The 8251-nt window shown below is 41.8% G+C and overlaps 1 non-coding gene across 1 annotated transcript; it reads right to left on the bottom strand.

The window, feature by feature from the left end:
• Nucleotides 1–839: 839 nt before the first annotated feature.
• trnat-ugu (transfer RNA threonine (anticodon UGU)) lies at nucleotides 840–913 on the bottom strand. The gene has a single exon. It is a non-coding gene; the product is annotated as a tRNA-Thr (tRNA).
• Nucleotides 914–8251: the final 7338 nt, after the last annotated feature.

Raw genomic sequence — 8251 nt, 5'->3', positions numbered from 1 at the left:
CCGTGCTCTTCACGATTTTTATAAGTGACCTGAATGAAGAGGTGGAAAGATGGATCAGTAAATTTGTGGATGACACAAAGGTTGGAGGAGTTGTGGGTGGAGCTGAAGGTTGTCGAAGGCTGCAAGACGATATAGATATGATGGGTGGAAAAGTGGCAGATGGTGTTCAATCCAGATAAGTGTGAGGTGATGCATTTCAAAAGGACAAACTAGAAGTCTGAGTATAGGGTTAATGGTCTGTTACTTAAGAGTGTTGATGAAAGAGGAATCTTGGGGTTCAAATCTATACATCCCGCAAGGTTTCTGCACAGATTGATTGGATAGTTAAGAAGGCCTATGGGATGCTGGGCTTCATCAATTAGAGGATTGAGTTCAGCAGTAGGTAGGTTATTTTGCCACTCTTCAAATCTCTGGTAAGACCATACTTTGAGTATTATGTTCAGTTCTGGTCATCTCTTTATAGGAAGGATGTGGAAGCTATGGAGAGGGTATGGATGAGATTTACTAGGATATTACCTGGATTGGAAAACAAGTCTTATGTGGCAAGGAACTTTTTACTTTGGAGCGTAGAAGAATAAGGGGAGACTTGATAGAGTTCTGCATGTTTATGAGAGGTTTAGATAGGGTGGACAGCAAGCATCTGTTCCCCAGGACAGGGATAGCAAACATCCCTGAGAACATTTGTGCAAAGTACAGGGAGGGAAGTTTAAGGTTAAAGGTTCCATTATTGTAATGGAATGCTACTTTTTTAAAATGTATCATACATGAAATTCTTTAACTTTGTCTACCATAAGGAAGACAGAGAGTTTCCACTTTGTCAAGTGCCCTTCACAGAAATGAGGCCCCAACAAGGAACGAACTCATAACCCCTGGTTTACAAGACCAGTGCTCTAACCACTGAGCTATAGGAGCCTCTTTAGGGGAGACATCAGGGGCATGATTTTTATGCAGAGAGTTGTGGGGCCTGGAAGGCCTTGCCAGGGATGGTGTTGGAGGCTGAAACATTGGGGGCATTTAAGAGACTCTTAGACAGGCACATGGATGGAGGGTTATGAGGTAGGGAGAGATTAGTACTTTTTTTAGGAATATATGGTTCGGCACATCATCGAGGGCTGAAGGGCCTGTACTGTGCTGTTCTACATAAATATGTTGATAGTAAATCATGAAAAATATAAATGCTCTAATCACATTTTATAGACTGTCATGTGATTAATCAGACTCTTTCCATGGTGAATTTTGTTCCAATTTCACCAGACAATTCACATCTGTAAAAATAGAGGAAGTAAGTAATCAGTTGATGTACAATGAAGTATATAATGTAAGAAATGTATACTCCCCTGTGGGATTCATCTAGTTTATTCAAAGCTCTCAGATTATCACACACACATTGTGAAATAAATATGATTCAATACGACTGTGCAGTGGCGTCACTATTTGCCTTCATTCACTGCACTGCTTTCATTCTAACTTGAACATCATTTACAATTGTAACTGGATTTTGAAATTTCTCCATAACTGTTGGTGTTGCATGTGTTCATCCAGGAGACACAACTGTTGATGTAACATTCATTCTGCCCTTATTAAAGGATCCTTTCTGATCCTATTCAGTCATGTTGAAAATCAACTTTTCTTAAGCAATTGTTGGACAAACATCAGGAATATTTTCGATCTCATTGTTCTCATGCCTACGTTGTATTGAGACCAAGTGGTCTATATGAAAACAGACAACTTCTTAGCCCTCTGCCCACCCCCATCACTCCTCAGCTTCTTTCTTTTTCACTCTTCCATCTGTAGCCATCTATTACCGCTTACTTGTTAACCTGTGCTCCTTTTCCTCTCTCCTCTCCTTCTCCCCTCCCACCCCACCTTTTTATTCAGACAACAGGCTCAGGCCTGTTGCTCTTTTCTTCCTCTGGATGCTGGATAACTTGTTGAGTTTCTCCAGCCCTTTTGTGCATTGCCCTTGACCCCAGCATCTGTAAATGTTCTTGTTTAACTGGTAGATATGAAGCTTTTAGAATCTTTTATTTGCTCTAATCTCATAATTCTTGCATGTATATCTGCTTGATGGTGCCAGCACACAGAGTATATCGTGCAATTGTTGGATCTTACCTTAATCACATAATCGGTAGATCTCCCCTTCATAGCATGTGTAGTGGTGTTTGTTTTGTTTCCCGAAACTTCTATTCATCAGCATTTCTGCAAAATTTCATCTTGTCAAGGAGCGTGGCGCCTATCTGTAGCTAAGTGCAAGATCTGTGAGTCGATACTCCAGAGTAAACCTGATCTGTCTTGCATGTCTTACTTCTTTAGTGCTTCTTTCACTGTACATCCTGATCCATCATCTCCTCCATTTGAGCCTGGATAATGAGATGTGAAGGGATATTCGATCACATTTCATTTCCCAACCTGTTCAAACTGGAATACTGAGATTGCAGAACATTATCTGAAGGAATCTCCCGCCCAAAGCAGATTCAGGCTCTATTTCTGAATGGTGCTGCCTGCCCATACGTGCATGAATTTTAAAAAAAATTTGAATAGCTATTGCGCCACACATTTTGAATGGATGCTGCAGATCATTTCCTGCAGCGTGGCCTTGCTGGAATGGCCTTGTGGGTCATCTCCACATTGGGAATGGTATTCTCCATGGCAGCGACCTGTTGTCTTGACAGAGCTTGCCAGCTCTCATACTTTCTCATTTATGGCGGACCAAGAAACGGGTGTCTGAGTGAACCTCCTCCATTATCCTGCTTCACAGTTCTTTGGGGACACCCATTTGATGAAGGCCTAGTTTGTGAATAACTCATAATTTCTTTGATAGTAAAGCTTTATATTCTCATCCAAACGTGTGTCCAAATCAACCCAACCAATTGGAAAAAAAAACTCACACAGTTGCTTCAATATTGAGTGAAACATGGAAGTCTGCAGACACTATGATTGTAGTAAAAATCAGCCAGTCTTTTCAGCATCCATAAAAAGCAAAGATATATTGCCAATGTTTTGGGCCTGAGCCCTTCTTAAAGGAATGTGCAGAGGAAAGCAGGAAATCTCAGAAAATCTCAGAATTCAGACAATGCTGACTAGGGGAGGAATCCAGACCAACAAAATTTGTTAATTGGATATGATAAAGGGAAAGGTAAGAATTTATCATGACTGCAAATGGAGACAGGGAGACAGAGCTGGGGAAAGTGACGGGGGGTGGGGGGAGGGGGGAGAGTGAGGGGAGGGGTGGGTTGAATGAAAGCCAGAGATGTTGATATTAATGCCATCTGTTTGAAGCATGCCCAGTCAGAAGATGAGATATTATTCCTCCAATTTGTGGGTGGTCTCAGTCTAGCAGTGGATGAGACCATGGACAGACATGTCAGCAAGGGAATGGGATGGGGTGCCCACATGGAGATCCACATTATTGCAGCAAACAGAGCTGAGGTGCTCAACAAAGTGATCTCCCAGACGGCATACAGTCTCTCCGATGTAGAGGAGACCCCTGCAGATGCTGCTTCGCTTGGAAGGACCATTTGGGGCCCCGAATGGTGGTGAGGGAGGAGGTGTGGACGCAAGTGGCTCACCTCCTGTAGTCACAGGGGTAGGTACCAAGTGGACAATAGGGGCAGAGGGAGGAGTGGACAAGGGAGTCATGGAGGGAGCAGTCCCTGCAGAAGGTGGAGTTGGGAGGAGAGTGGAATGTGTGTCTAGTGGTGGGTGCCTTGAACTAATAATGTTGTGCTGATGGCTGGCTCCCTCTCCCAGCTCCTTCCCCATCTGCTCACATATTACCCTGGTTTCCTGTCTAAATCCAGGATCCTGAAGAATACTGTGAGACCCAACTCTTAATTAAAAGCCAATAAAAGCGTTTGTTCTCCCTCCTGTCGTGAGAGCTTTTATTCAGCTGCAATAAGACCACATAGTAGGTGGCGGAAACAGCAGAGGAGGGTGTGTTGGATGCGGAGGCAGGTGGGATGGTAGGTGAGGTCAAGAGGAACCCTTCTGCCTCAATTGCACTAATTCAAGTAGTGTTACATCTTCCACTGCCCAATGTCCACCCCACCTCTGCACTCATGAGCTTAAGACTCGTCCTTCTAACAAGACCTGCTGAACCGTTGTGATCCCAGAAATGACTGGCAATCCCTCCTTTTCAAAGTGAACATAGTTTCTCTCAATCTTTGTTAGTATCCATTGTACAAAGAAAATAGACCTTTCCAGGTGATGGCTTGCACTATGTCTATTAATTGTGCTAACATAAGAACTAGAAATATCATACGAGACCATCCATTCTTCAATCCAAATGAAGCATTTACTCCAGCACAAGTCTGAATTCTCAAGTTTAGAGTTATTCTCACATGCTCCTGAAGCCCTTTTTTTCCCCCACGTTTGGAGATATTTCTCCTTTGTTACACTTGGGATACCACTTTGGTTGCATGGGAAATGCTGGAGCCACAAGTAATTTCAGTATTGGTGCTCCAAACATCTTACTCTTTTACTCTTCATTATCCCTGATTCCAGATATAACTCACCCTAGTGGCCTGCATCTGTACATGCTTGGATCTCATTTATTATCTTATCAATTGTAACCTGAAATACTTTCAACAGGGTGGTATGTAAATAAATATCCTTATGAGTGTGTATTGTTGAGTAATGTCAGCTTTTTTTTCAATTCTAGTTTCATATTCAAGTGATTGAGAGAACAAAAAATGCTGGAGGGGCTTCGTGGAGGGAGGGTGACAAGCTGGGAAGATGAGATATGATAAAAATGTTTTCTTCGGGCCAATTCAGCCTCGAGACCTTACTCAAGGGAAATAGGGGTACAATTTGCTATTCAATCAAGGTTACTTTCTGCCACAGGTGGAGGCGGAGGAAGGAGTGAGTTATCAAGATGAGTAACATAGTGGAATTTTTAATTTTAATGTTAATGGTCTGAACTGACTGGTGAAAAGAGAGTATTAGCACATATTAAGAAAATGTGAGCAGACAGCTTTCTTTGCAAAAAAAACACATTTAATTGAAAAAGAACGTTTGAAGCTAGAGAGAGACTGGGTTAGGTAGAGAGCAGCTTTGTGTCATTTAATTCTAAGGCAAGAGAAGGGGCAATTTTAGTGAGAAACAATCTACCAATATAATATTTAAAATGTAGTAACTGATCCTGCAGGGAAATAGTGATGGTACATTAACAAATATATTTGGAATATGGACTCCTTTAAATCTCTATGCACCAAATCTGGATGATGAAAAATGCATACAGGAAACATTTTTGAATTTACCAGAGACACATGAGAATATTTTAATAGGAGAAAATTTTAATTTTTGTTTGTATCCAATTTTAGATAGAACGGCTAGAGGAATGTCAAGCGCTAAAGCAGTAAAAACTACATTGGTCTTAATGAGGGGCTTGAACTTAATAGATGCGTGCAGGAGAATTCTTCCCAGAGAAGGGATTTTTCTTTTTTATTCAAATAGATATGATTCCTATTCCAGAATTGATTTATTTTTAATTTCAGCCCAATTACAAGGTAGGATATTAGAAGCAGTTATTATGGGCCCATAAGACCCCAAAACTCACAACCAGTCTTCAAAATTGGGTTTTAAACAAGCTGTCAGCTTGCCATGCTGCAGAGACCAGTTCTCTCTCTCTCTCTCTCTCTCTCTCTCTCTCTCTCTCTCTCTCTCTCTCTCTCCCTCTGCTTGCAAAACCACATGTCCTGCTTATATCAGCAGACTGCATTCAGAAAGATGGCAGAAATGAACCCAATCCTCTGAGTCTGTTCATCTGTTGCTTTCAAAACAATAATCCATTACTCTGCAGCATGTCCAATTAACACCTCCTTGTGAAGTATCTATAGTCATTCTTCAAAGTTTTTGCAAAGGCACTCGGAGCCTGGACTGTCTGGCTTGAGCAGGGCTCTGGCATTTTAAATGAGATCTGTTTTGTGAAGTGTTTGTGTTTCTTTGTGATCTACACTACTCCCACAATCATTCTCCTTCAAAAACATATATAATATAAAATATGATATAATCCATCACATAGTATATAAAGCAAGAATATTGTCTGATCATTTACCTTTATTAATGACTGATAAAGAGAAATCAGTTTATAGATAGAGAATTAACTCATTAAAAAGAACAGATTTTTGGGGATTTATTAGAGAACAAATACAGTTAGTTTGTGATGCAAACTTGAATACTGTGAAGATAAATTTGTAATATGGGATGCTTTGAAAGTATATTTGAGAGGTCAAATTATAATTTTTACTTCTAGAATCAAGAAGGAGTATATGAAAGAGGTATACTATTTTCAAATGAGAAGCTGTAGGGAAAAATGTAGGAAATTAATTAATTAAAAAATTCAATATAATGCATTACAAACATAGAACAGAAAAGGCAATTACAAGAACTAAACAGAAATATAATGAGTTAGGTGGGTTAACACATAAAGTACTTGCATGGCAATTGAAAGTGGAACAAGTATCAATAACGATTAATGTAATTAAAAATTATTTGAATGTCGTCAATTATAAACCTCAAGAAATGTTATTCTAATTATATAGGTCAGAGTCTTTAAAAGATGAGAATAAAATAGATAGATATTTGCCTTGGATACATTTACTTAGATTTAGTATAGTAGAACAAGCAGAATTAAGTGCTAATTTTACACAACTAGAAGGAGGTCCTCACCCGGGAAGAGATATATAAGGCAACTGAACAACTGAAACGTGGCAAAGCAGCAGGTATGGATGGAATCCCCCCAGAGTTCTAGAAGGCTAGTGGCAAAACTCTGCATGCCAAACTGCATGAGTTTTTCAAGCTCTGCTGGGACCAAGGAAAGCTGCCTCAGGACCTTCATGATGCCATCATCATCACCCTGTACAAAAGCAAAAGCGAGAAATCAGACTGCTCAAACTACAGGGGAATGACGCTGCTCTCCATTGCAAGCAAAATCTTTGCTAGGATTCTCCTAAATAGAATAATACCTAGCGTCGCCAAAAATGTTCTCCCAGAATCACAGTGCGGCTTTCGCGCAAACAGAGGAACTACTGACATGGTCTTTGCCCTCAGACAGCTCCAAGAAAAGTGCAGAGAACAAAACAAAGGACTCTACATCACCTTTGTTGACCTCACCAAAGCCTTCGACACCGTGAGTAGGAAAGGGCTTTGGCAAATACTAGAGCGCCTCGGATGCCCCCCAAAGTTCCTCAACATGGTTATCCAACTGCACCAAAACCAACAAGGTCGGGTCAGATACAGCAATGAGCTCTCTGAACACTTCTCCATTAACAATGGCGTGGAGCAAGGCTGTGTTCTCGCACCAACCCTCTTTTCAATCTTCTTCAGCATGATGCTGAAACAAGCCATGAAAGACCTCAACAATGAAGACGCTGTTTACATCCGGTACCGCACGGATGGCAGTCTCTTCAATCTGAGGCGCCTGCAAGCTCACACCAAGACACAAGAGCAACTTGTCCGTGAACTACTCTTTGCAGACAATGCCACTTTAGTTGCCCATTCAGAGCCAGCTCTTCAGCACTTGACGTCCTGTTTTGCGGAAACAACCAAAATGTTTGGCCTGGAAGTCAGCCTGAAGAAAACTGAGGTCCTCCATCAGCCAGCTCCCCACCATGACGACCAGCCCCCCCACATCTCCATCGGACACACAAAACTCAAAACGGTCAACCAGTTTACCTATCTTGGCTGCACTATTTCATCGGATGCAAGGATCGACAATGAGATAGACAACAGACTCGGCAAGGCAAATAGCACCTTTGGAAGACTACACAAAAGAATCTGGAAAAACAACCAACTGAAAAACCTCACAAAGATTAGCATATACCCACACTCCTGTTAGGCTCCGAATCCTGGGTCTTTTACCAGCATCATCTACGGCTCCTAGAATGCTTCCACCAGCGTTGTCTCCACTCCATCCTCAACATTCATTGGAGCGACTTCATGTCCAACATCGAAGCACTCGAGATGGCAGAGGCCGACAGCATTGAATCCATGCTGCCAAAGATCAAACTGCGCTGGGTAGGTCACGTCTCTAGAATGGAGGACCATTGCCTTCCCAAGATCGTGTTATATGGCGAACTCTCCACTGGCCACCGAGACAGAGGTGCACCAAAGAAGAGGTACAAGGACTGCCTAAAGAAATCTCTTGGTGCCTGCCACATTGACCATCGCCAGTAGGCTGATGTCACCTCAAACTGTGCATCTTGGCGCCTCACAGTTCGGCGGGCAGCAACCTCCTTTGAAGAAGACCGCA

Source organism: Narcine bancroftii, chromosome 4, assembly GCF_036971445.1.
Source record: "Narcine bancroftii isolate sNarBan1 chromosome 4, sNarBan1.hap1, whole genome shotgun sequence".
NCBI classification, from domain to species: domain Eukaryota; kingdom Metazoa; phylum Chordata; class Chondrichthyes; order Torpediniformes; family Narcinidae; genus Narcine; species Narcine bancroftii.
Note: the sequence above shows the minus strand (reverse complement) of the source record. Positions and strands in the feature narration are given on the sequence as shown.